This window comes from Eptesicus fuscus, chromosome 18, assembly GCF_027574615.1.
Source record: "Eptesicus fuscus isolate TK198812 chromosome 18, DD_ASM_mEF_20220401, whole genome shotgun sequence".
Taxonomy (NCBI): Eukaryota; Metazoa; Chordata; class Mammalia; order Chiroptera; family Vespertilionidae; genus Eptesicus; species Eptesicus fuscus.
The window spans coordinates 39,078,554-39,105,977 of NC_072490.1; the positions used below are offsets into that span (position 1 = coordinate 39,078,554).

The 27,424-nt window shown below is 39.9% G+C and overlaps 1 protein-coding gene and 1 non-coding gene across 3 annotated transcripts in view; one reads left to right on the top strand and one right to left on the bottom strand.

Annotated features, from left to right (window-relative positions):
* The window catches only part of GRM7 (glutamate metabotropic receptor 7), a 734,510-nt gene that overhangs the window by 304,659 nt on the left and 402,427 nt on the right, over positions 1 to 27,424 (bottom strand). The gene's annotated exons all lie outside the window — the stretch shown is intronic.
* LOC114228620 (U6 spliceosomal RNA) lies at positions 23,617 to 23,723 on the top strand. Its single transcript, XR_003614753.2, has one exon. It is a non-coding gene; the product is annotated as a U6 spliceosomal RNA (small nuclear RNA).

A 27,424-nucleotide genomic window follows, 5' to 3' on the forward strand; every position in this document is an offset into this window, starting at 1 on the left:
AATATCCTGCAGGTAATTTTGAGACAAAATAAAGATTGAGAATCACTATGATAGGGAAGACAGACAGTAAACTCTTGAAGTAGAAAAGAATATTAACTTTCTTGAGCCAATTGTAAAAACTGTGTAGGTCTCAACCATGGACCTGGATTTGGAAGGATGGATGAGCAGTGTGCCGGGGGAATGCTTTTCACCCAGAAACATTAGCGATTCTAGGACCTACACATGTTTGATGACTGTTGGCAAGTTTACAGGTCTCCTCTATTGAGGTCCCACCTTAGAAAAGCAACTGAAGTTAGAGGGAATAAAATTTACACAGGGTAGGGAAAGGTAGGCTTACAGTTGTGAGTATGCGAAACACAGAGTTTATTCTTGGATTATTATTTATTAACTAGAGGCCCGGTCACAAATTTTGTGCACTGCGAAAGGGTTGTCCCTCAGCCCAGCCTGCACCCTCTCCAATCTGGGACCCCTTGGGGGATGTCCCACTGCCCGTATAGGCCCAATCCCTTAGGCCTAAACCAGCAGTCGGACTTCTCTCTCACAATCTGGGACTGCTCACTCCAAACCGCTTGTCTGCCTGCCAGCCTGATCACCCCCTATCCGCTCCCCTGCCTGCCTGATTGACACCTAACTGCTCCCCTGCCAGCTTGATTGCCCCCAACTGCCCTCCCCTGCCAGCCCGGTCGCCCCCAACTACCCTCCCCTGCTAGCCTAGTTGCCCCTAACTGCCCTCCCCTACTGGCCTGATTGCCCACAACTACCCTTCCCTGCTGGCCATCTTGTGGTGGCCATCTTTGACCACATGGGGGCAGCCATCTTGTGTGAGGGCATGAGGGTCAATTTGCATATTACCTCTTTATTATATAGGATTATTGTACTATTTCCCATATGAACAACTGTAAATCTATTTTTGCCCTACCCTGTGGATTGTCTTGAAAATCATCATGCAAGGGTGTCAGGGAAAATGTCTTCTCTGGGTCCCTCAGTCATCACGATGTCACTTATAGCAAATAATTGATTCCAGTGCCTCTCAAGGAGGTAGGACATAGACTCTGCAAGGAATAGATTTGGGGGCTGTGAATTCCAGACAATGGAGTACATAAAAGAATGCTCCTTCTCTTATATCTCATACTCACTTGTATTTATTGTTTGGGAACTCCCAGTGCCTAGTACTGTCTACCATTCCTAAATGGTCCTCCTGTCCATATGATCTATAATTTTAAATTTACATTGTATGCACATAGCCTTGGCTCCTCAATGACAGGGGTAATAGATTAATCGTTCATAGTATTGGTTCTCAACTCAGACAGCCCGAGTTCAAATCCCAACTCTTCTTTTAACTTGTGATGCAAACTTGAGCCAGTTATAAATCTTAGTTCCTTCAATATGAGATCCTAACCAAAAGGTTTAGGCAAGCATTAAACACATGTAAAATACATAATAGACAATAAATATTAGCCCTCTACATTGAACAATAAATTCACTGTTGGGACAGACACATCTCTTGTGTCCTACCAAGTGCTCTTTGAATGGATTGGATTCAAAAATACAAAAACTTTTGGCTTAGGTAGTTTGGCTGATCTAATCAATATGCACAGTACACTGCTTACTGGAGTTTAGCTCTAACTACTAGATTGTAAGCTTTATAAGAGACAATATTTTATGAGCCTTTACATGGCCTAAATCATAGTGATGAATAAATGTTAGTTAAACAAGGAAGACATGACCTGAATTTTACCATTACTTTTGATTTATCTCTATAAACCCTGCACAGACCACAGTCTCCTTTAAATGGTATTCTCCTATTGTTGCGTAAAGTTAGATCCATTGCATTTTTACCCCTAATGTAATCTCTAGAAGTGCTCTCAAATCTGCAGAAATGTTCTTTTCCATAGTATCAGTTGACTATGGCCTTGGGCTTTCAGGGACACTATATATCTTTTTAGTAAATGGTTCTTCTCTAAAGCTCTTTTTCTCAGGTCAGAAGTTGTTCCAGTATTAACAATGCCCAAGAACAAAGAGAAGCATCATTTGTGTGATCTTCCTTCATTGCTGCATTAGGCTGTGTTTGTGCTTCTTTGCTGCAGGAAGTTGTGCGAGCTGCAGGCTGCCTCTACGGATGCCAGGTCTACAAGGGGAATCAGTAAAGGTAGGTCCTCCCCACCGCCCAGGCTTTGTGCAGACACATAGTTCCCTTCCTGAACTGCCTGAGCCCCTTGCAGGGACCACTGGGGTTGTCTTCTCTGACAGAGCTTGGACTTGACTCAGGCTCTCTGGGTCAATAATTAATTGGCAGTTACTACAATCTCTTGCTCATCATGGGGATTTTTTTTTTTCTTTCTTCAGGAAAAAATAAAATTGCGCAAATGATGAACCCAAAGCTGACATAATATGTTTTAAGGCAAGCGCTCTCACTTCCGGGGATGCCCTCCTTCTAACCAGGAAGAAATATAAAAGCACAGTGATAGGTGTTTATATAAAATGTAAACACTCATGGAGGTCCTGACTCTGGACACGGGAAGGCATCCAAAGACTATGACACCAGTTTTGCTCAGAGAAGCTTGCTATTTAATAGAAGATAAGGTCCTTGAATGTTTATAATAGAAGAAATATAATCACACTACCTTATCCCTGAATATTGAAAATTATATTTAAGAAAGTTACTTCTCGGCTTTGTAAGGATCCAGACTTTTGGATAATGAACTTTAGAGCCCAAAACTGTAGCCATTCTCTGGTTTATATTCCCTACCTCTGCTGTCCAAATGGACACAACTCTCAGCATCCCCTGGAGTCATTTTATACTTGGTAGAATGTGTTCTTTGAGCTGAGCAATGACTGCCCAGTTATTTAGAAAAAACAACAACAACAAAAACAGCCCCACTCTCGTTTCTTTGAACACCCACAGAGCACTCAGCAAAGCTCTTCGCTTCACTCCTCCTACCCTTATTGAGGTCTGATTTTGCTCCTTGCTCTGAGGTAGCCCATTTGTCTTTTAAGTCACTTCCTTTAAAATATGGAACCTGCACACCAGGCATGTTCATCCTTAGGCGCTGTCCACTTAACTATTCTTCCAGCTGAGCCTAAAGCCCCCCTCCGGGGACTGGAGCTCAGGGATGGAAACCAACATTCGCCTAACTCAACAGGAGGTGTTAATCTTAGATTCTATCAGAGACCAGGGAATCTAAGACACAGTGTTTACATGAAATGCCCATTTCAGCTGGAAACTAAGGCTCTGCCCAATTACACTTTGTACTTACTGAAAAGATGCATTCCCCATGTGACTTGAGCCTGTGTGAAAAAGCAGGAAAGGTGGCAAGCTAGAAATGGAGCATCAGAATTGGCACCTACCAACTGCCTTGATCTTTGACCTTTTGACTGCTTTCCAGACTATTATAGGTCCACCTGCTATGCAAATGGCCTCTGAGTTTTCACTTTTATTCAGCAATTCATAAAAGAGGGAATGGCTTTCTCAGAACTTGTCTGCAGGGAGATTCCAAATGTTTAAACTATATCCATTTATAGTCCATGTGTGAGCTAGACCTCTTATGATCCAATTTGTACTAGAAAATTATTGGCAAGTCCATTTTTCTGTGGCTTGAGAATTTTTTATTTTTAAAACTAGAGGCCCAGTGCACAAAACTTGTGCACTCTGGGGGCCCCTCAGCCTGGCCTGGGGGTCCCTCAGCCTGGCCTGCACCTTCTCGCAGTCTGGGAGCCCTCAGAAGATGTCCAACTAATGGGCCTAAGCCAGTAATTGGACATCCTTAGTGCTGCCACTGCTGCTCTTGCCAGCTGTGAGTCTGACTTCTGGCTGAGTGGTGCTCCCCCTGTAGGAGTGCACTGACGACCAGGGGACAGCTCCTGCATTGAGCGTCTGCCCCCCCCTGGTGGTCAGTGCACGTCATACTGAGCGGTTGAGCAACCTTAGCATATCATTAGCATATTATGCTTTGATTGGTTGAACGGCCAACCAGATGACCAGACACTTAGCATATTAGGCTTTTATTATATAGGATGCTATTTTATAAAGTTTCATTTATTTTTCTGAAACAAATGTGAAAAGATAATATTATGAGATGATGATGACATTTAAAAGTTGTGGTTTTTTTTCCCTGGCCTGGAGATTTAGGCCAAACTTTATTTTTACAATCACAAAATCAACAAATTTACTGATTTTAATACCCCATTTTATAGGTTTGTTCAGGGGACAATGACCAACCATTATTTTTGCAATCATATTTCAAATAAAGAGATTTGCTAGTTTTAAGACCCATGGATCAATGATCCCCCAGAATACACATAAAGTATCCAAGATAGTGAAATTCAAAAGGCAAATGTTCTCCATGTAGGCCTGAGATGCTTTTTGTACCAATCATAGCTGCTTACCACATCTGAAGATTCACGTGAGGGAAATGTGTTCTTACTTGAAGGAAAAGATCTTTCAAGACTTTGTTGTTATTGATTCTGTTATAGATTTATACACAATCTAGAGTGGAATTAGGCAAAGACATAAAGCCATGATTTCAAAACTTACTTATGTTACTTGAAAAAAAACTACTTGATACAGTGAAAATAGTTTACTGCCAGGCTCAAGATGGATTGCTTTTGACCATAGCTTAGTTCCTTCTGTCCCAAGAGACTACAGGGAAACAGGAGTCTGCAATACAAGTCTGACCCTCACTATTAACCCCATGTGATCTTAGTTCTATTTCTTTCCCTATAAATTAGATGAACTATAAATCTTCCCCTTCTCCTTTCCCCACATGAAATTGTTGGGAGGATCGCATTATAGAATGAGCAGAAGTTTTGTAAGCTACAGACAGAGCAGCACTATTAGTAGCTCATGGGACACTGAGTTGACCTTCACTTTCATAGTGTCATAGTGTCACTGATACTTTACTTAGTGTCACAAGGATTTGAAGTCCACTTTAGATGGAAGGAAAATCCCTACTGGATACACCTTCAAAATATATCTAATCTGACCTCTCTTCACCATGACCTCTGCTACCACCCAGGTATGAGTCACCATCATCTCTTATGTGCTTCACCATTTAACATCCCTTTCCAAACACACCCAGTGGGATTGCTTTGGGTTGGACTAGTTGTCAATGTTGTACTGCATGGAAACTTTAACAAAATATTCCCAACATTTAATTCCTTGATTTCTTCCCTAATTCTTGAATGTCAGAGCTCATGGAGCCCTTAGAGAGCTGCCTCTGTGCTTTTTAATATATGGAGAAACTGAGGCTCAGTGAGATAAGAGACTCCTTTTATGCCATACAACAATTATGAGGCACAAGACAGGCATGAGGAGCCTTGTTCTGTGACATAGTGAAAGCCCCTGGATGTGGAATATGGGGTGTACACCTCTACAACTCAAACTGCAGGGTTTCTGGGACTCCCTACTGCATGCACAATCCATGTTGCTGTCTCACAGAGATTGGTTAGATGTCTGCAGTCAGAGAAAACGTACCATTCTGTCAGAGTGTGATATTGTGTCACTTAACATATTAACTTAAATGGCGGTGTGCCCACTGGAGTCTCTGCTCCTGCTGCATTTTCAGAACCTCCCCAAGTTTATCTCATTCTTTCACCCAGAAGAGATCATATGATTCTTCTCTTCAAGAAAATTTCCCATTCTAACTCTACCTGTCAAAAATCAGGAAAATTCCTTCTCTATCATCAAATTCTGTTCGATGCCCTCATCAGACATGTTTACTCTACTACATAATGTGTTTGTAGTTTGGGCATGAAATATCATGTCTGCTTTGTATTCATTGGTTTAAAAATATGTATTGCATACCTAAATATGTATTGAGTATAAGACCTTTTTTTTTTTTAATTTAGTTCAAATGGAAGATAGTGTTAACTAAAAGAGACATGGTCCCTGATCTTGTAAAATTTAGTTCTACTGGAGGAGATAGGTAATAAGCAAGTGAATAGACAAAGTAGCTATCTAATAGTGGTAAGTGTTGTGAAGAAAATCAACCAAATAAATAAATAAATAAGATAAAGAGTAAGCCTTTGCAGGGACTCGGGGCTGAAGGGGGTTCTTTTGATGGGTATTCAGGAAAGCTTTCTCTGAAGAGGTGACAGTGTAGGTAAGAGCTGAATGACTGGGAGAAATCTGCCCTATGGAAATAGGGAAAGGCGATTCCAGGTGGAAGAAGAATATCTTGTCTCCAGGTCCTAAAGTGGGAACAAACATGGAGCGCTGGGAGAAAGGAACGGAACCCGGGATGTACCAAGGGGCATAATTCAGGAGTCGCGGGGGTGAGGATGGAGGGCAGCTCGTGGTCCTTGTAAAGGAGCACAGAAACTTGGGTCTTCTTTCAAGTGGGACAAAACTCATTGGAGTGTATCTTGTGAGGCTCTTCCTGATGTCCTTATAAAATCCTTGAAAACATCAAGTGTACATTTGCCATTTCTGTGTCTTCAATAGGACTAAGATAATGCTTTTCAAATAGCAGTAATTTAATGACTATTTGACAAACTCACTGTGAAGTGCAACATATGAGAACTGCTGAGTTCATTTAGGAAGGATTCCATCTATCTGAACTGGATACTCCATGTGTCAACCTTTGTGATTGTCACATTTCTTCCTCCCAGTGGCATTCTTGGGGTTGAGTCATTGAACTATGTAATGTTTCTCAAACACTAGTCATTCATGTCCTACCTTTAACGTTTTTGCCAAATCCATGTACCATCTGTACCACTGAATAATTACTATATTTCTTAAAACAAAAAAACACTTTTTTACTTAAATGAGCATATTATAGACGAAAATATCAGTACATGTTTGTGTACATACATACATACAAACACACGTATAAACACATGTTAAGAGAAAAAATAAGCATATACATACATACATATAAAGCACTACTGAGTAATCATGAATGCCCAATCAATCAGTTGTGAAATGCTAGAATATATTTTAAACTATAATAAAATACATGATTATTAAAAAATTTAAATGCTCACTTATGTACAGCTCACTTATGTACACTAAAATCACTTCATTGATGGTATACATATCAGCCTTTCAGAAACTATGGTCTAATTGATTCACCTGGCTTTAATATGAAAGTCCTGTCTCAATTCTTCAGAGCAGGGCAAGGATAAGAGTAGGCAATTGGTAGTTTGGCTGCACACACCTAGTCAGCAATAAAGAATGAGACTGCCACTTCTACATTCTGGCCATGCAGTCTTGCCCATTGTGGGTCAAGTAGCTTCTCTGAAGTCCAATGTGAGTGGGTGGCAGGGTAAAGACACTTATGGTGAGGCATGGTTGAGGAGACCCGATTGTTGAATGATGGATGGAGCAGTTTTCAGTCTCGCTGTTCCACTTAGAATGAGCACCTTGGGAACCTGTTTCTCTCCTAGTAGAAGTGGTAGCAAAATAACAAAGTCTAGGAGAGAATTTGTCATCAGAATGTTCCTCTAGTGACTTGTGGCCTTGGTTTGGGGACTTCGATGATGTCTTTTGTGGCAGAAGGCAGGTTATGATTAATACTAATGTCACAGAACTAACATCCTTAATACAGGTTATAAATATAAGGCAGTCTGGGATCTGGTTTTATTTAGGTTCTTTATCAAAGCTACTCCAAGAGAACTTTAATTTATGTTCAGAAGGAAGAGCATCTGCAAAGAGACTAACAGGCCCGGTATAATGGAAGGTAGACATACTAAAACATCATGACAGACATCATACACTCTCATTCCCACGTCCTGGTGTTTCTACCATAAAGCTCAGTTCTAGGAACCATAGGAATAAATCATAAACATGACTTGAGAAGGATTTACTACATAGCTTTCTATATCTACCAAAATTCATGTCAGAGAGGCATGCATGTAGTTATCAGTAATAGAATTAATGACTAACAGGACCATAAATAGACAGAGTGTATTTTTATTTTCTAACAAGTATTCTGTCATCAGAGGTCCAGGCTTATATTAAATTTCCACTCTGCTGTCATTACCATGTTGGCTTATTGACTCCCTGGTGAAAGATGGCAGCTCCAGGCATCACATCTGCATGTGAGGCATGGTGATGGGTCAAGTGCAAAGGGCTATACTGTTGTTCATATTTCATGGACCCAAACCCTGTCTCCTCTAAGCAGCAGGGAAGATAAAATACTGAGTAGTGGCCTAGCAGTAGGGTTTGGAAAAGGTTTGGAAGCATGCAAATCAATAGTTTCTGTTGCATCAGCTCTTTCTTTAGAGACTTCTGCACTAGGCCACATGATCTGGGTATGCACTGTGCCAATAACATTTTCATCAACTAGCACAGGACACAACAATCATGACAGTTAACATTTTTTCCTAATCTCTTACCATCGGTAAGTCAACCATGTACAATATAAGTCTTTTCATAGGCAATCTTGGTTAAACCTGGAGTTTAGGTAAGCCATGACCATTGCATTTTAGTAGGTAGCTCTGCATTGGAGGGTTTCAGCATTGGAGAACCCTGGGTTCAAATCTTATTTTTGTCCCTTAGTAGCTAATAGCCCCGATCAGAATCACACCCTCTCAAAGCCTTTTCTCCAGCTATAAAATGTCATTTATCTTTTCATAGGTCTCTTATAGGACTTCTAATGTTCTTCTATACTATTTAGAATCTTGTCCAGCTCAACACAAAGTATTCTGGAATTGGATGTGAGTTTAATGTCAGTATGAGTTACATATCAGGGTAACAGGGAAATATAAATCTGAGATATGGCAATAAAGGAAGAAATTCATGGATATTAACTCTGAGCCCATCTTAAAAATTCAATATAAGAATTTTTTCTTCAATGAGTTTATCCTTATTTAATATAATTTGAGCAACTAATAATTGTATTCACAGGCATTTTCAGGATTAATTTTAGGTCCAGAGGTATTGAATGGTACAGAACAGCATTCTAATTAATTAATCAATTAATCACTTTAAAAGATTTTAAGGGCCTATATATGCTGGACACCACACTAGACATGAATAAGAGATACAGTACATGTTCTCATGAAACTTAAATTCTAGGGACACAGACATTCAACTAATATTTATACAAATAAGTATTTAAGTGCAACTATAATAACTGTGAAGAAAAATGTAGGTCCCTTTGAGAAATAACAGGGTGGGGGTGGGCAAAAACGTTGGGATAAATACTGAAGTCAAAGAAAGCATCGTGAGTCAATGCTATCAGAAGCAAATGTGTAAATATGAAGACTTGCTATCTTGGAACCAGGAAGAAGTTTGCAACCTACACAGAAAGCCAGTGCACCTGGAGCTCAGTAATCCAGAGAGAGGTTCAAATGTTGGGCCAGAGAAGAGGCAGGTCAAATCATGCAGGGCTCTTTTGGCCTCCGGTGAGAAGGAGGCAAAAATCTGACACCTCTCTTCCCAGTGACTTCCATGTCCCAAATCAAATGTCATGCAAGCTATAGAAAGGAAAGAAAAATATTTCCCCTTGCCAAAAGCAAAAAAAAAAAAAAAAAAAAAAGACAAAGATTTCACAATATTGAAATGGCAAATATTTCACAATTTTGAGTGTATATTTCAAATACTATTTGTTATGTATGTGTGGAAGGATGCATGCTACACAATCAGCCAGAAAAACAGAGACAAGAAAGACAAAGGAAGGATATTCATATTCAGAGAGATGTGCAAATATGCAGGGGCATGAAGGATGATTCAGAGGGTGGATGGATGGATGGGAGTGTCGGTAAGTGGTTGCAGGGATAAAATGGTGTAGTAATAACCATGGTGGTGGTGGTAACTACAACAATAAAAATAACATTTGATTGTCTACTATGTGCTAGATATTGTCCTCAGCAGTTTACATGAATGAACTACATGCATATTAAAATAAAATATTGCATTAAGCCCTGGTCAGTTCGCTAAGTGGCTAGAGCTTTGGCCCATGCACCAATGGATTGAGGATTCAGTTCCTGATCAGATTTCATTTTAATATAGAGGTTCCTTTAGTAAATGACTCATTAGGATAGAACACATAATCAAGCATGGTTTCTATGTTGTTTCTTACTAATGAACTGATTTAGGCAAAAATTTCTTCACTGCAGGGGAGGTGTGTGTGTGTGAGAGAGAGAGAGAGAGAGAGAGAGAGAGAGAGAGAGAGAGAGGAGAGAGAGAGAGAGGAGCAAGAAAACACATTATAAAATAATTAAGTTGGGAGAAAGCCCAGAAACCCACAGATTTAATTGTTTACATCATTTGAAAGAATAAAAGCATCCACATTATTTTTTTAATGCTACAAATGTTTCAATGACATGATATGTAGAGATGCTTGTAGAGATGCTGTTCTGAAATAAATCTCATTTGATTAGAGTGGTTATTTCAACACTATTTAGATTCAAGTAGCACCGACTGTACTGGGTGACCTGGTGTCCCCTCGGGTTCCCTTTACCAGGCTCTTTATCTATCTGTCAATTGTGTGTGGGCTGCTAACAGCTCAGAGCTGCCCCTGCCCCTTTCTCTAGAACTGTGCTTCTCAAAGTATGGTCCCCAGACCAGTTGTACCAGCATCACCTGGGAAATTAACATGCAAAACCTTGGACCCCACCCCAGACCTGGCAAATCAGAAACTCTGGGGTTGAGACCCAGCCCTCTGTGTTTTAAGAAGCCCTTCAGATGAGTCTGGTAAATACTTAAATTTTGAGACACATTGCTCCAGAGAATTCTCTTTAGGTCAAAACGGAAGCTAACACAAGATGTTACCACCTTTTTCCTCCCACCAGTGGCACTTGGCACAGTGGTATTTTAGGAGGTACACTTGAGAACCTTCAATACCCGGAACCCCCTAAATCCTCTGGCCCACTCCTTTTTAGAGAGCAGTGGGGAACTCCTGCTGGAAGATTCTGAAAGAGCACAGACTGAGGCAGGTGGTAAGACCACGATAGTGCGTGTGGTCTCCTTGGGATATGCCTCCCCTCCCTTTCTGATCACTAGGGAAATAACCAGGATTAAGTCTCAGGTTGGCCCAAGTGGGAACGTGCTAAGTGAGAAGAAGAACTGCACGTTGGAAAATATACTCTTAGGAACTAGGACAGAATGTCGGAAAGCAGGTCCTTAGGGTGCTGGCTCAAGGGAAAAGAGAAATTGTGGACATGGGGCATGCTCCTATGACCCCAGATTTGACTCCCTGACAAGGATCCCAAGGAGCCCATTCTTATGGTATTGTAATGGCTCTTGGAGGTAGAGATGCTACAATACCACAGCAGCAAGTGGTTATGCGGTGCGTGGCTATTGACCTGGCCAATTAGTTTTTATTCCTCCTGGTTCCTAAAAAGGGAAGAGTATTGGGAGCAGTTTGCTTCCATTTGGGAGGGACAACAGTACACATTAGCACTGCCCAAAGGTTACCATAATGTTCCTATTCTCGGCCACAATACAGGGCAGGACAAAAGAATGTTCACCATTGTTCACGTGGAAAAACAATACAATAATCAACAAATCCTATTTTATAATAGACAAATATGCAAATTGACCACACCTCCGACACACCCACAAGCCACGCCCACAAGCCACGCCCACCATCCAATCAGAGCGAGTATGCAAATTAACCCAAACCAAGATGGCTACAGCCACAGAGAGCAAGGTTTCCTAGGTAACAGAGGAAGCCAAGCTTTCTGCCAGCCGTTGCAGGCCTAAGCCTCCACTCAAGCTACAAAGTTTCAATTATAGAAGGTAACAAATTCAAACAAATGGAGGCAGAATGGAGCTTGAGAGAGCAGGCCAGGGTTGCCGCCGGCAACAGGGAAGCAAAGCTTTCCGCACACCCTGGCGGGGCCCACCCACTTAAGGCTACAAAGTTTCAATTATAATCCCAACACAAATGGCTGTGGGCCTCGGAAGGAGCCCCAGGCTTGGCTTTGCTCCAGGCTACAAAGTTTCAATTGTAGAAGGAAAATAAATTCCAGATACCAGGGCCTCTGCTTGCGTTGCCAGGGGGCATGGCCGGCCTGCAAACCACCACAGGCCCCTTGCTCAGGCCTCCCCACACCCCAAGGGAACCCCACCTGATCCTGGACACCCTTCAGGGCAAACCAGCTGGCCCCCACCCCTGTACCAGGCCTCTATCCTATCTAATCAAAGAGTACTATGCAGATTGATCATCACTACAACACACAATATAGCTGCCCCCATGTGGTCAAAGATCCTGCTCCCATGTGGACACAAGATGGCCACCACAAGATGGCCAGCAGGAGAGGGCAGTTGGGAGGCACCTGGCCTGCAAAGGAGGGCAGTTGAGAGGGACCAGGCCTGCAAGGGAGGGCAGTTGGAGGTGATCAACCCTGCAGGAGAGGGCAGTTAGGGGTGACCAGGCCGGCAGAGGAGGGAAGTTGGGGGCAAACGGGCTGGCAGCAGAGTGGTTAGGGGGTGATCAGGTTGGCAGGCAGAAGCGGTTAGGGGCAATCAGGAAGGCAGGCAGGCAAGCAATTGGGAGCCAGCAGTCCTGGATTGTGAGAGGCAGGCAGAAGCGGTTAGGGTCAATCAGGAAGGAAGGCAGGCAAGCAGTTGGGAGCCAGCAGTCCTGGATTGTGAGAGGGATGTCTGACTGCCCGTTTAGGCCCGATCCCAGTGAGATCGGGCCTAAACGGGCAGTCGGACATCCCTTGAGGGGTCCCAGATTGGAGAGGGTACAGGCTGGGCTGAGGGACAACCCCCTTCCGTGCACGAATTTCGTGCACCGGGCCTCTAGTAATAATATAAGAGTAAACTTTCTGTTTCTCACACTCACAACTGTAAACCTAGGTTTTCCTCACCCTGTATATTTCAACACTGTGGATATTCTGTACAAAGTAAAATGGAGTCGCTATACTAATGATACTATATTCATCAGACATATTGAACACTAAGTGGCAAGTTCTCCAGATGGCTTAATAAGACAGATGTGGACCAGATGGTGGGAAATAACATATTACAAAGATATAGGATCCTGAGATGTCAGTACAGTGTTTGGGGGATTAGTAGTTCGGGACATGTCAAGACTAACTTGTCAAAGTAAGATAGTAGTTTACACCTTGACCCATCTTACTTCTAAAGATGACTCACAATGCGTGCCTGGTGCTACAGACTGAATATTTGTGTCCCTCCACCCTCACCCCAAATTTCTTATGTAAATCCAAACCCCCAATGTGATGGTATTTGGAAATGGGACCTTTGAGAGGTGATTAGATCATCAGGGCAGAGCCCTTATGAATAGGCTTAGTGCCTGTGGAATAGAGACCCCAGACAGCTTCCTCTCCCTTTTCTTCAGGTAAGGGCACCATGAGAAAATGGCCATAAACCAGGAAGCAAGCTCTCACCAGACACCAAATCTTCCAGCTCCTTGATCTTGAATTTCCCAGCCTCTAAAACTATAAGAAATAAGTTTCTGTTTTTTTATAAGATACTCAATCTGTGATACTTTGTTATAGCAGCCCAGATGAACTAAGACACATGATAAGCAGCTAATGATTCACAGCTTACTCCCTTCTGCTTTGGCTAAACAGGAGCTGACCATGAAATTATTTATACCCCACCCTTAGGGACTGCCTGCAACTAATAAATAACTGACCCGGAAAGACAAATGTCCATACTTCTTGCCATGTAGTGGAGAGATCTCCATGGGATCAGACTGGAGCTGTACTGTAGGGGCAGTCATGTCCTTACTTAGTGCCCGTCCCTTTCCACCTGGCTTTCCTCATTCCTCACTCCCTTTCCCCTGTGGGAGTTCTCTCCGTAAAACATACACGTCAGAACCCCTGACTTAGGCTCCGATTCTAAGGAACTCTTTCTAAGACACTGATGCCATTAAAATGGGCACATTCTACCTCTAAATGACCCTTTCAATACTTTCCCATTTTTAAAAAAATGATCAGTTTTACACACCAACTGGTAAGTCCTCGCTTTACTACATAGAGTATAAAGTAGTAATTAAGAAAAAAAATGATAGGAATCAGATAGCCTTTGTGGTAAAATCACAGTTTCAGTAGATATTATCTTATGCAACTTTGGGCAAGTTATCTAATCCAAACATCCATTTTTTTTTTTTTTCATGTATAAGATGTGCTTAAAATGAGTTCTTATTTTCAAGGTTGTATTTCATAGTACCTGGCATATTACAAGTCTTCAACAGAAGTTCATTATTAATGTCATTCCTGCCATCATCATCATCATCATCATCATCATCATCATCATCATCATCATCATTTTCATTATTATGATAATAGCTCCAAATGATTATCTGGTCACCCTATCCAAGAAGAAAAAGGAAAAAACAAAACAAACAAACAAACAAACAAACAAAAAACACCTCCATATACAGATTTAAAAAATAAAAAACATTTACCCAGCTAATTGAAGGGAATCCTGTTTTGATTTCACTGTTGACTATGCTTTTAATATTCTTGGGTTGTTCTTAGAATCAAACACTATTTTTCTAGAGGCCAGTCACACTGACATTGACATATGGAGGCCAGATAGAACCTAACCATAGCCTAAGACACCAACATCTGAATTAATGATGTTGATAGTTGAAACAATCAATTCATGACAAGGACATTTTTCAGAAGCCCATGGTACCCAAAAGTACTGGGTAAGTGCCAACATGCTGTGCTTCACTTGGCTTATATATAAGAAATTCCACAAACCTTTTAAAAACATCAGAGAGAAAATTTTAATGCTCAATTTATTCCTAAAAAGCCAATTCCCTGAGGTTAGAATAAATTAGTGCTCCAAATGCCGGTGTCAGAGTGATTGGCTTTTGGCAAGCTGGTATTTGATTTAAAAAAAAAAAAAAAGCTGCCAGGAACATAGACTGTTAAACTGTGTACTAAAACAGGAAAAGAGAAAGCTTGTTCCACTCTGATTTGTTGTGTAAAGCTAGAAAAAGAAATAGCAGAGAGATCATAAGTAGCTGAAATATTATGTTTCCTAAGGAAGAAAACTATGTGATTAATTACTTTTTTGGGGAATGGTCAGAAATTGGTTTCTGTATTCATCAAATTTACTGAATAATTGAACTCCCTACTTAACACACACTGCTATGTATACACACAGGTCATGAGGCAACTGAGTTTACAGATAGGAATACAAATAGAAATCTTATCCAAATGTAATACCTTTTAGTATCATCATTAATCTCAGAACCTCATGAACTCTGTAATGTGCGTGTGACAACTCTGGCTTGATCACAAATAATCCTAACAGTGCCGGCGTTATCCAGCCATAGCTCTCTGCATTCCCTGACTTCCCCTTCCACTCACACATATTGTTTTTCTCTGTGACTCTATGACTACATGGAAAGCTCAGCAAGGGGGCTCAATCACAGTAAGACATAAGACAATGGGAAAAAGCTATAGGATGCTTTGTTAAAATGGTACATTAGCTGGAAAATGTGCAAGCACATGAATTTACCCAGTAAGATATGTTCTTCAAAAAGTAATAAAAGGTAACAGGGATATTTGTGTCTAAATACACTCTTTGAGTTTGAAATCGGAAGTATCAAAAATTACACTGGCACAACCCCGTAAAATAAACGTTTATGTTGCATCAATGGATGAACACATTGTGTTGTATTTGTACAATGGAATATCACATAGCAATAAGAAGAGAAAAAATTACTGTTATATGCAACAGGAATGATCAAATCCCCAAACATGAGTCAAGAAATCAGATATACACACATACACACACACACATATACACACACAGTATGATTCCGTGTATACATATATAATTCTATAAAGTTCAAACAAGCAAAATTGATCTACTATGAGATAAATAATCATCTATTTATATGCAGTGAAAAGGAAGACAACATTAATCTCTATGAGGATGGGAGAATTAATAACAAAGAATGGAACTAGAATTTATCTGGTATGTTAAAAATATTGTCTTGATTTGTGCGGTGGTTACTCAGTCACTGAGTAGTGCATTTAAGATCTACATTTTAAATTACATGGCAATCGTATTTAAAAATAAATCAGGAAATTGATTTATTTTAAATCAGGAAATGCACCAGAAGAACAGTGATAAAACAAGAATGGTGTACTGTAGGTCAGTGATTTCCTTAGCCATGACATGTTAAGGAATCTTGGCACTTGTGTAAAATGTACTAGTAAGCTTCAGGCAGGCCGAACCTAAATACTTTAAAATAGCAAGTCAGTCCTAGACTCCATTGCTCCACCATAGGCTAAATTCTTGTGTCCATCAGATATCTAAGAAAGATCTGGCTCTCTTTGGATAAATTCTGGTGTCCATAAAATATCTAAGAAAGATCAGTCTCAGCTTTATATTGATATCAAATCCTGAACTGATATACCAAATATAAAGATTGGTCCTTTTTGCTATAGATTCTCAAGAAAGCAGTCCAGGGGGCTGTGGGTTTTTAAAAAATATATATTTTTATTGATTTCAGAGGGAAAGGGAGAGGGAGAGAGAGAGAAATATCAGTGATGAGAGAGAATCATTGATTAGCTGCCTCTTGTATGCCTCACACTGGGAATCGAGGCTGCAAGCTGGGCATGTGCCCTGACTGGAATCAAACCAGGACCTCCTGGTTCATAGGTCAACACTCAACCACTGAGCCATGCCAGCCGGGCCCAAGGGGCTGTTTTTGATTTGGTTCTTGCCAGTCTCTCCACCACTCATTCAAACTCCTTCATACTCTCTATGATCTAACATGCAGACATACTATTTGCCCTTTGTAAATGCTGTCTTACTAAATGGAGCCCCTCCACCTCTTATTTAGTAGTCACTTGCTATTTGTGCTTTAAGGGATTAACTCTCATGTCACCTGTTTTTATCACTTAATGCCCTCTGCCTATTGGTGTTTTTGTAAGCCCTTGAACTTATCTCTATTATCACAATTCATCCTCTGATATTATGAAGCTCTGATATTTTGCATCTGATTCCCTAAATATACTATATATTCCTTTAATACAAGGAAAATATCATATCTCTTGTCCCTAGAACCTATCAGAATTTTTGGGCTGTACTCAACTAAAGTTTTTTGAAGATAGGTTAAATAAGGGATTTCAAAAACTCAAAACAGGTAGGAAATGCCCTATAACTTGTGGCAATACTTGCTAAAATCCAAAAAGACTAACTACTATTTTTGCCCGAATTGTGAATTGTAAGAAAAAGCAGTGGGCCCCCTTAGCAATATTAAGGAGGATAGAGCATTAAGAGGTTAGGGAAGTAATTTTCTAAGTCAAATTACAAATAGCACAGTAGACTTAGTTGTTAGGGAACCGTGTGCAAACATCCTCATTTGCAATTGACTAAGGAAAAAAATGTTTATACTTAAAGTTAGAAGAAGGTCATTTTAACTTTAAAATCCCAATTACACTAATAGCACACATCTAATATCATGAACATACTGAGCCTGAAAAACCCATCTTTGAATTTGAGGGCTTTTCTCCCTCTTATCTAAATATGAAAAGATTATCAAGCATCTATTTTTTGTTAAAGCACATTAAAGAGGCCCTTTCAACCTCCCAATTTTTATAAGTGATCTTTCTTTCAGCCAGCCATTTGGCTAACTTAATGGCCCTTTAAATTCTCGCTACTGCTTTGCTTTCAAAGTCAGCCCTGCATTTAATGGTTTCAAGTGCTCTGTCTTATTGTTTACTATATACCCAATCCAGAACAGCACTTTTTAACTCTTCTAGGTGCAGCTCTTCATGGCCCACAGCTGTGTTGGTGTGCTCCTGGGATGACCCAGCGCTAGCAAAGAAGGGAAACCTTAATCTTGGTCTTGATTTAACTGCCTTCATCCAGGCACGGGACCAAGTCAACATTCTCTAATGATGAAAACAGATACAAGATGTTTCCTTTGCCCTGTGATAAGTCAATAAATAGCTAATGTGCTGGAAAGAATCGAAAAGTGGCTTATGGACTGGTCATTTTCCTCAATGGCAATCTTGAAGTCCTGAAGATGTTAGCCTCATTCCTCGAGTGAGATGAGTTCTTGATTCTGGGGACCAGGCCAAGTAGACATTATTAGAAAAGTATCATGTTTCTTTATTCAAACCTTTTTGGGTTACTGAAGGACTAAAACAAAACAGTTGTCCATATTTTTTGTTTGTTTGTATGTTTGTTTGCCTAAATTATAATTAATTCAAGATGGGAAAAAAAAGTAAGAATTGTTCATAAATATTATAAGGTAATGAAAAATGCACAGTCACTTTGAACAAGATATTATCATTGAAAAATACAATAGACAGTGTAAAGCCTGGGAGGAGAATGTGAAAAGAGAGTTTATTCCCGAAATTAGGCCATTCAAAAGTTCCTGGGTGAACTGGGGAATGTAGGAAGCCACAAGTAGAACCAGGGCAGATAGATGCTCAGAAAAGACTCGAGAAGACTTTAAGCTCTCATCTTTGGCTAATCTCTAGGCTCAGCCAAAACAGGAAATGAAGGCTAAGGCAGAATTGTAAACAGCCTGGTTAAGATTGAAGGAATATCCCAGAACAGAGTCAAACCACAAAGATTGAGAGGTAGGTGTTGAAATGAGTCCTCATCAAAATTTATATGTTTAGGTCCTAAAGCCCAGTACCTCAAATGTAACCTTATTTGGAAATAGAGACATCCTATATAATAAAAGGCTAATATGCAAATTGTCCCCTCGACCGGGAGTTTGACCAGGGGGTGGGGCCGGCCAGCTAACAGCCCTCAGCCCTCCTCATCCTGATCAGGAACAGGGCCAGCTGGCCAACCTCCTGTGTCCCCTCCCCGCAGCCCAATCGGCCCTGATAGGAGCTGGCCAGCTGGATCCCACCCATGCACGAATTCATGCACCAGGCCTCTAGTTACAGATATCATTAGCTAAAATGAGGTCTTTAAAATGGACCCTAATCCAATATGACTGGTGTCCTTGTAAAAATGGAAAATTGGGACAGAGAGACATACAGGAAGAACACACAGAGAGAACATCATGCAACAATAAAGGCAAGCCAAGGAATAGGAAAGAGTTTCAGAAAATCATCAGAAGGTACATAAGCATAGGACAGATTTTTTTCTCATAACCTTCAGAAGGAATAACCCTGGCAACACCTTGACCTTGGACACTAGTCTCCAGAACTGTGAAACAATACATTTCTATTGTTTAAGCCACCCAGTTTATGGCAGCACTAATAAACTAATTTATCATGACAGATTTTTTTTGTTTTCACTCCTGGTGTTCAAGGAAATCTCTGTGAAACACTAGCCGAATACAAGTCAACAGAGCAGGCACTCCAGTGACTACACATAACAAGGAAGTTTTTTCAAGTTTGGATAATTCACAAAACAAACCAACAACCAATCTTATAATCTTCAATAATCAAGAACATCCAACTCTGGGAAGGGAGGAGAATCTAATTTCCAGAGTTACCACATTATAATAAGTAAATTTCCAATTATTTAATAAAAAATCTCAAAGCATACAAAGAAGTAAGAAATTATAACACATTAAAAAAATGACAAACCCATCACTTAGGAATCTCAGATATTGGACTTACTAGTAAAAGACTTTAAATCAACTGTCTTTAAATATGTTCAAAGTACTAAAGAAAATTGTAAAATAACAAATAAAAAATGAGAATATCAATGAGGAGATAATTTATACCACTTACCATTGGCTAACATTCTTTATTAGTTGCGTATTTATTGTGCTTATTGATTATTATATGTTTCCCTCTGCTAGAACATAATCTCTATGAGGGCAAGGATATTTCTTTTTTAGTTATCAGCACGTAGTCAGTGCCTGACAGATAGTAGACTGTCATCATTTGTTAACTGAATGAAAATAAGTGGCCTCTTCCACATTCAACAACCTATTACCTATAATTCTATGATATATATAAAAAAAAGATGATGTGATGACAGCAAATACAATTCAGAGTGGGTATTTATGAAGTGGAAGTTTCTGAATGTGATGATTCAGGGAGAAAAGTTGCTGGTGACAAGTTGGACGAACAGTCTGTTACTCTGAGCATACATTACACACCCAATCACTTCTCCCGTGGACAAAGAATACATAAACACAGACCTTACACACTTCACAAAAATGTCATGATTTATATTAAGGAAGGAATCTATATGGTGTAGGATATGCTAATTCAGTGGAATCCCCAAATGATAGTAGTGGTGTCATTTTTTCTAGGCCTGAAAAATGTTTTAAGACACTTTGGCATTCTGCTTTTTCAATCAAAATTTAAATTAAGTTATAAATATTTATAGATTTCAAATTTCAACATGATAGCGTATTTGTTTAAAATATTAAATCTCTCCCTATCTCTCTCTCTCTCCCCCTCTCTCTCTTTTCAATTTTTTGTCAATCAATGAACCACAAGCTATACTGTCTTTACAATTGTAAGAGCATTCCCTAGCTTATATTTTTTCCTTCAAAGATAATCTTTACTTGAGTATTTTATATAATTTATAATTCCTATAAAAAAGGATTATGAAATAGCTTAAGTTTTAATAAAATTTTAACAAAATATCACCTGTGGTGATAAATACAGGCATATAGAGTGAAAGTAAACATCTTTCTTGAGGCTATCTGAATTTTCATTCTATGGTAATCTGACTTACCCAATAGTCTACATTTGTTTTTTAAAAAGCATATATCTACAAGAAAACCCTACAGCTAACATTCTACTTAATGGTGAGAAACTCAAAGCTTTCCCTTAGGATGTTTCCTCTCACCACTCCTTTTCAGCATTAAAGTAAAAGTCCTTGCTACTGAAGTAAGGCAACAACAACAATAACAACAAAAAGTAAGTACAAGTTATATAGGTTGGGGGAAAAACAGAAAACGGTCCTGTCCTCAGATGGCATGATCATCTATGCAGAAAATACAAAAACAAATCAACCAAAAATCAAAACAAAACAAAATGCAGAAACCCCTGTAACTAATAAGCAATCATAACAAAGTTGTAGGGTACAAAGTTAGTATCCAGAAGTCAATTGCTTTCCTATATAACAATAATGAACAAGTGGAATTTGAAATTAAAAACATAATAACATGTATTAGCACCCCAAAAATGAAATACTTAGGTATGTATCGAACAAAATATGTATAGTATCTATTTAAAGAAAACTACAAAATGTTGATGAATTAAATCAAAGAAGAACTAAGTAAATGGAGAGATAGCCAATAATCATGAATAGGAAGATTCAATATTGTCAAGATGTCAGTTTTCTCTAACTTGATCTAAAGATACAATGTAACCCCAAACAAAATTCCCACAAGTTATTTTATAGATATTAACAAACTTATTCTAAGGTTTACACAGAGAAGCAAAACAACTCAGAAGAGCCAATACAATATCGAAGGAGAAATACAAGTTGGAGGACTGATGCTACCTAACATTAAGAATTACTATAAAACTCTACACTGTTTTCTACAATTAAAAATGGAACTGCCTTAGGACCCAGCAATTCCACTTCTGGGAATTTATCTAAAGAAAGCTGAAACACTAATTTTAAGAAAGAATATATTTACCCCTATGCTCATTGCAGCATCATACACAATAGTCAAGATTTGGAAACAGCCCAAGTGTCCATCAGTAGATGAATGCCTAAAAAATCTGTGGTACATTTACACAATGAAATACCACTTGGCCATAAAAGGAAGGAAATCCTACCCTTTGGGACAGCATGGATGGACCTAGAGAGCACAGTGAAGTAAGCCAGTCACAGAAAGACAAGCACCATATGATTTTACTCATATGTGGAATCTAATGAACACAATGAACTAACAAGCAAAACAGAGACAGACTCATAGAAGAGAACAGGATGACAGTTGTGGAAGGGAGTTTAGGGGGTTCCTAGGGTTATGTGGAGGGATTGAGCAAAACATAAATAAATAATAAAACAGATATGACCACACACAAAAAAAGAATTACTATAAAACTATAGTAACCAAGACAATGCAATATCTGAGAAATAATAAACAAATAAATCAATGGAACAGAAACAGACCCCCATTAATATAGTCAACTGATCTTTGACAAAGAAGCAAAGGCAATACAACAGAGCAAAGACGATCTCTTCAACAAATGATGCTGGAATAACTGGACATCCACATATAAAAAAAATGAATCTAGACATAGACCTTACACGCTTCACAAAAGTGAACTCAAATAGACCATAAACCTAAATGTAAACACAATCTATACAACTCCTAGAAGATAGCATCGGTGGAAATCCAGATGACATTGGTAACATGATGCCTTTTTAGATAGAACACCAAGGGTACAATCCATGACATAAATATTTGGTAAGCTTGAGTTCATTGCAATTAAACAGTTCTGATCTGTGAAAGAAAATATCAAGAGAATTAGCAGATGAGACACAGACTATGGGAAAATGTTTGCAAAAGACACGTCTGATAAATGACTGTTACCCAAAATATACAAAGAAGTCTTAGAACAACAACAAAAAACAGACAACCTGATTCATAAAATGGGCCAAAGATCTTAACAGTCACTTCATCCAATAATACATACAGATAGTAAATAGGCACTTGAAAAGATGTTTCACATCAGACGTAAACAGGGAAATTCAAATTAAAACGACAATGAGACATTAGAACTATTAGAAGAGCAAAAATCTAGAACAATGACCACACCGAATGTTGGTGAGTGTGCAGAGCAACCAGAAGTCTCATTCGTTGCTGGAGGAAATAAAACGGTACAGCCACTTAGGGAGACAGTTTGGCAGTTTCTTACACAACTAAACATAGTCTTATCACAAGACCCAATAATGGTGTTTCATGGGATTTACCCAAAGCGATTGAAACCTATGTCTATACAACACACTGCACACTCGTGTTTATAGCTGCTTTATTAGTAATTGTCAAAACTTGTAAGCAACCAAGATGTTCTTCAGTAGGGAATGAATCAGTAAACTGTGCTACATCCTGGCATGCAGGAAACAGAAATGCATATTCCTAAGTGAAAGAAGCCAACCTGACAGGACTGCATACTGCATAATTCCAATGGTAGGACATTCTGGAAAAAGCAAAACTATGGAAACTGTGAAAAGTCCTTTGGTTGCTGGGCTGGGGTAGTTACGGCGGGAGGGCAGTGGTGGAGAAGAACATAGGCAGGACAGAGAGGACTTTCAGGGCAGTGAAAACACTCTGTCTGATCTTTTTAATGATTAATAAGTACATTTGTCCAAACCCAAAGCATGTATTCCTAGAGTGAACCCTAAGGTAAACTGTGAACTTTGGGTGCTTAATATGTGTCAATGTAGGATTGTGAAACACACACATACACACACACACACACACACACACACACACACACACACACACGTGAGTGATGCTGATAATAGGAGACGCTATGCATGTGTATGTGTATGTGGGAACAGGGAGCATGTGGGGAATTTCTGTACCTCCCTCCCTTTCAATTTTATTGTAAACCTAAAGCTGCTCTAAAAAATAAAGTCTTTAAAAAAAGAGCACTATTTTGTAAAATCCATTTATTCAACAAATATTTTTTGAGACCCTATTATTTTACAGGCATTACTCAAGTGCTGGATACACAGAAGTGGCCAAGGCAGATGTGCCCATCAGGACACCTTAGGGGGCATCTAACAAAATATCTAACTGGAAAGTGGCTTAAAGATAAAGAGCAGTGCTTGCTTCGGTAGCACATATACTAAAATTGAAACGATACAGAGAAGATTAGCATGGCCCCTGCGCAAGGATGACATGCAAATTCGTGAAGCTTTCCATATTTAAAAACAAAAGATAAAGAGCAATTTTTCTCACGTAAGAGAATTCCTGAGGTAGATGATTCAAGGATCCATTCAACACTGTAAGCCAATCATTATGGGCTCGGGCTCCCTCCACCTTTCTTCTCTGCTCTCCGCTGTTGTTGGCATCCCATCCGTCATCATTAAAAAGACTGTAGCAGCTCTGAGAGTTCTGTCCTCCTGATAAAACATGACAAAAATACGAAAGGAAGGCAGGTGTTTTCCTCCTGGTGGCAAGGGTGACCATGTGCCCTGGTTTGCCTGGGACAACCACAATTCATGCCCTCTTTTACTTCTAAAGGGTCCTGGATTCGACAAAAGGTTATATCATTGCTCTAGTAATATTCCTTTTTTTTTTTTAAGCAAGAAAAATACTTCCAGCCCTAACCAGTTTGGCTCAGTGGATAGAGCAGCCTGCGGACTGAAGGGTCCCAGGTTCGATTCTGGTCAAGAGCATGTATCTTGGTTACGGGCACATCCCCAGTAGGGAGGTGTGCAGGAAGCAGCTGATCGATGTTTCTCTCTCATCGATGTTTCTAACTCTCTATCCCTTTCCCTTCTCTCTGTAAAAAATCAATAAAATATATCTAAAAAAGAAAAATACTTCCAAGAAGCTCCTTCAGAAACTGTCCTGAAGGGCCCTAGTGGTCCGGATGAAGTCAGAGAAGTTGGGCTAGCTGAGCATTTGGCATTTTATGCCTTCACAGGTGGTGGCTTCTGCTGGCCAAGAAGGGGAAGAGAACGGCTGCTTTGGTGACCAATCAGGAGTGTCGGTCACAAGTGACCAGTTTGCATTTTCATCGAAGTAGCTGGGATGGTTCCTCGCTTCTCAGCCTGCAGGAATAAAGATGTCCCGCCAAGCCCCACAGACACTTTCCATGTGGCTCATGCGAATGTCTCCATAAGGGTGTCACACATGTTCTCAGGAGCAAGCCTACTGCATTGCTTCCTGTTTCTAGGCATTGCTATATTCCTCTGGGCCTTTTCTGGGCACAGTGGCATGGCCAGGGCTCTGCTGAGCACCATGTTTTCTACTGAAACTGGACTCCCCTGCTCTGCATTGTTGCCTGGGCTCTGCTCTTGGTTTCAAAGCCGTCCAGAGGTCTGGGGCAAAGGAGGGAAGAATGCCACTCTCTTCATATGTTGAGCTGTTAGCAAGTTCTAAAGCATTGTTGTTAGTGTCCTAAGAGCTGACCAAGTGTTTAGGCAAATGGAGCTTGAGGTGGACATGAACTGGGTTCACGAGTATTCAGATCGGCTTCATTTCCAGGCACAAGTGCCCTGATAGAGAAATCTTGCTTTGATTAGCCTTGGCCAGTGAAGTGAGAGGAGAAATGATGTGCATCCCTTCCAGATAAAAGCATTTAAGAATTGTGTATGGGTACGCCGCTCTCTTCCTTTTGGGCAATGTTGTACAGAATGTCCCGATACTGAGGTCATATAACATGGAAACAGCCTAGAAGGCTGAGCACATACATGGAGGCCCACTGCCCGGGAATGACTCCTGGAGCCATAGCCGATGTTACGTGGGGGAGCAATAGTGGTTTGTTGAGAGCTTATCTGTTACCACAGTATAGCTCAGTCTATGCGGACTGAGATCTACTTTTGTGAATAGTCTGTGTCGCCTGTGGAATTCATGTGTAAATTCAGTGGGCATTGGCCTGGGAAGAAGGAAGTTTGTGTCTTCCTTCTGACAATGAAGACATTCTGACTGGGTCAAGATCATTTTGTCATTCTTCCTTTAGAAATTCTCTCTCAAGGGTCTGCTCAATCCTCAAACAATTAGCTTTATGGAGGGTGATGGGACTGTTCATTAGCATTGCCCAGCTATATTTAAATGCATAATGTAGATTCTAGTTAGTGTTCTCCTAATAGAGATGAAAACGCTCCATAAGCAGAATGGACACAGTATGCCTGAGAGGGTGAGATCAGGAGCAGGCTGAGGTGATGAGGGGAGGAACGCATACAGGGTAGATGAGGAGTATGGTGGGGTTTGGAGAATGTATAGTTTTCATGAGAGAGGGACACAAAAGGGAAGAAAAGGAAGAGAGGAACATCTTTGTGAGGTAAATAGCACCTGGAAAGGATGTAACTCAGAAGGATAAAGGGAAGAACGGAATGCTTAGAATAAGGCTGTCTAATAGTGGGTCATATTTGTTAAGTCAGTTGAGATGCATGGGATAGAAACTCACTCTGAAGGACCTTATACAAACAACAGGAGTCTGTTAGTTTATAAAGAAGAGAAGTCCAGATCCAGCCTTATGGTGCAGGGGCCTCAGTGATGCCTTTGGATTTGATGCCTTTCTCTCCAGCATTCAGGTCTTTGATGTATTTATGCAGGTGGGTGCAAGCTTGGAGTTAATACCATGGCAACATAGTAACAGAGAGAGAAGAGAGAGAGAGAGAGAGAGAGAGAGAGAGAGAGAGAGAGAGAGAGAAAGAGAAGAGAAGAGAAGAGAAGAGAAGAGAAGAGAAGAGAAGAGAAGAGAAGAGAAGAGAAGAGAAGAGAAGAGAAGAGAAGAGAAGAGAAGAGAAGAGAAGAGAAGAGAAGAGAGAGGACACCTCTTTCTCAAAAGTTTTAGTAAAACTTCACCATAGTCTGCCATGGGTCATAGGCTTGCTCCAAAACAATCTTTATGGTGGCCAGGGGTGTAATACAAGAGGAGCTCTGTGCCTGCTCCCAGAGCCACAGATTTGAATGAGTCCCATCTGAACCACATGAGCTGACAGTAGAGTGTGGAGATCCCAAGGTGAAGATGTGAGGCTATAACAAGAAGAGGGAATAGGTGCTGGGTAGGCAGAAATGATAGATAATCAACCTTAGAATGTTCCTCTTAGGAGGGACCTTAGGGGTAATCTAGTCGAAATCTTTCATTACAGATAAGAAAATTAAGTCCTAGAAAGAAAAGCCCGCATGAAAGTATATTGGAAACCTTATAATTAAAAAAATTATCATTTAATAAAAAATGTCTATCTTAGCAATGAATCATTAAAAATACATAACTTCATTAAATGTTTTAATTCAAAATACAAACATACATTCAATTACTCGCCAATCTTCTGATGCAGGATCAAGGTATTTCTCATGATTAATGCATCACCTGATTGGCCTCCCTGTCATGATTGTGGGGAAAAAAAAATCAACTATAATAAAATTCACTCTTGTGGTATTTAAAGTGAAATGAAAACTTAAGGGAGTTGCACAGTAATCTAAGTACAATATTTTCATAGTATTTATTATTTCCCTCCAAATTTGCTGTTGTCTTGCCCACAACTAATAGTGACTAACTTTTACTAAGTATTTTTGAAGTATTCAAATTGATTTTTTTTGGAATAGCATCTCTCTCTCTTTCTCTTTCCACTTGTTTCATTGGCTTATAAAATTTTTAATTGCATTAAGTAATTATGGGTATATGTACATATCACTAGAATAAATAGATTAGAGTTAAAAATAGCCAATTCTTGGTAGCCAAAAATTCAAGTAGGTGGGATGTTCTGGAGATCATGCTATTACCTGTGAGTGTTCAATGTACTGGGGCATCAGACAGTATCTTGCAAACAGAACAGGTATTTTCTTGTTGGTTTATATCTTTGCTGGTTAGAAAATGATTGGTGGCCAGTTAAGTGAAATCATAGCATCTATCCTATGAAATAAGAGACCCCGTAGCTCAAAATCTGGGACTGTAT